The following is a 2,500-nucleotide window of genomic DNA, read 5'->3' on the forward strand; positions in this document are numbered from 1 at the left end:
CCTGGCATGTGTATGTTGGCGTGGAAAAAGAACAACAGATCTATGTCAAGTGCAAACCATTGAAAAAAATAAATAAACAAATTAAAAAATCTGAACTGGTTTCCATCCGACGGACCAAGCAACATCCTGCATTGGTGTAAATAGCCGCATGTGTCTTGTGGACAAGTGCTTTCCACTTTGTGTGATGTTTGTGTGATATGTGTAAAAGTGTAAATTTTAAAAAAAGGGAAAAAAAGACAAAAAATAGCAGCATGTGACAACAAAGAACAGTGTATATTAAAGTCATATATAAAGCCCTGTCAAGTTGGATTTGAAGAATTCTGTGGTAAATAGAGGACAAAAGCAGGATTCAAATGCATTAAGAACTGTAAAACAATTCTGTGAAAACATAAAGCACTTGGATGAGGGTGGTGTCCTGTTAATAATAACATCCAAATATACTGAATATAACTCAAAACTCTTTAAATATAAAAAGAACAAAAAAAAGCGTAGATCTCTGGTAACGCATGCCTTATCATGAAAATACTGCTGATTTATTTATCTGGGTCTGGATAACCAAACTTCTAAGTACTATTATTTCTGGCAATACAAGAAACAAACAAAAAACAAACAAACCAAAGACCAACACGTGAAAAAACCTTATCTTGGTAAGAGTGACAGAACAAGGCTCAGAGGAATAACAAGTATAAAAAAAACAATATTGTAATTCCATTGGGATTGCTAGCTGTTCTGTCATCGCCAATCAAATATATTAATATATTATATTAAGCCTCATCAGTGTGCGGCGCCCAACCTCCCAGCGACATTCAAATTTATTCTAGCCTTGTAATGCGGCAAATTGCACAATATTACACCCATTTAGAAAGCCACACCGTTTTTTAATACATTTCTGGAGCATAATGATAAGTGCTTAATGTAAATGCTAACACGTATTTATGTTACTGTAATTATATTTGCAATATATACGCAATCAGTGTTCTAGATTATGAAGCAATATAGAGCATTATGGTTGTTCTAATGCACAACTCAGCATTGCTCACACTCATATACATTGCTCATTTTCTCTCTCATTTTCTCTCTCTCTCTCTCTCTCTCTCTCTCTCTCTCTCTCTCTCTCTCTCTCTCTCTCTCTCTCTCTCTCTCTCTCTCTCTCTCTCTCTCTCTCTCTCTTGTACACAAACACACACCCTACACAATTGCATTCCTAAGCCAGTCTGTCTACATCCACACATGCAGTCACCTGCTCTCTCCCACTCATAAAAACACATAACACACATGCAACCCCCATCTACTAACCCACCCACCACACACACACACACACACACACACACACACACACACACACACACACACACACACACACACACACACACACACACACACACACACACACACACACACACACACACACACACACACACACACACACACACACACACACACACACACAAACACACACCACAGATAATGTCACACACCACACATTCCCAGCCAGCCACCTAAACACAATATCCATAGTTGTTGAGAATGTTCCATGTGAGTGCCGCCACCTGACCTGGACCTGACAGAGGTGTGTGTGTGTGTGTGTGTGTGTGTGTGTGTGTGTGTGTGTGTGTGTGTGTGTGTGTGTGTGTGTGTGTGTGTGTGTGTGTGTGTGTGTGTGTGTGTGTGTGTGTGTGTGTGTGTGTGTGTGTGTGTGTGTGTGTGTGCGCGTGCGCGTGCGCGTGTCTGTCTGTATGTGTGTGATCCTGGAAGTGAGGAGGTGGGATGGATAAGTTAAGTGACAACCCCATGGTGTGGTGGCTGCTGGTGGGGCCGCTTATGGTTGTGATAGGCCAGGGCTGGAGGGGACAAAAATCAGACCGGGCATTTCCTGCCAAGACCGGTCCGCCAGGCAATTGACAGAACGATGAAGCATGTGACAGTATTTTTAGTCATCTATTATGAGCTATTTTGAGCTCAGGAGACAAAATGACTATTTAAATCTGACTCAGACAGGTTTCCTGTAATGGCATGAGGACTGACACCACTACATTGAGGGGAGGACCAGGCCAAAATCATCAACAGTCCACCGGGCAAATGCCCTGCATGCCTTATGGCCAATCCAGCTATGTGATAGGCCGAGGTTGGCTTATGCGTTAGGCTAAGGTTGGCTTTGGATAAAATGAGTTTGGCTTAGACGTTGTTTATTTTTTGGGTTACGCCGAGGTTGGCTTTGGGTTAGGCCTACATTGGTTTTGGGTCAAATTAGTTTAGCTTAGGGGTTGTTTATTTTTTGGGTTCCGCCGAGGTTGATGGGTTAGGCCAGTGTTTCTCAAAGTGGTGCGTAAGCCCCCCTTGGGGGGGTTGGGGGGCACGGAGGCTCTCAGGGGGGGCGTGTGACATCTAATTTTGGGTTTTCCCCCCCAAGGAAATTATTTCCTGCTTCGCCAATAAGTTTAAAGCCCTCACCAACATTACATGATTAATTGTCATGAATTTGAATAGCATAGGAAATTAA

General features: G+C 42.4%; 1 protein-coding gene across 1 annotated transcript in view; it reads right to left on the reverse strand.

Annotated features, from left to right (window-relative positions):
- myo16 (myosin XVI) overlaps positions 1 to 2,500 on the reverse strand; it is a 359,077-nt gene that overhangs the window by 39,171 nt on the left and 317,406 nt on the right. The window lies entirely within an intron of this gene.

This window comes from Engraulis encrasicolus, chromosome 13 (assembly GCF_034702125.1).
Source record: "Engraulis encrasicolus isolate BLACKSEA-1 chromosome 13, IST_EnEncr_1.0, whole genome shotgun sequence".
NCBI classification, from domain to species: Eukaryota; Metazoa; Chordata; class Actinopteri; order Clupeiformes; family Engraulidae; genus Engraulis; species Engraulis encrasicolus.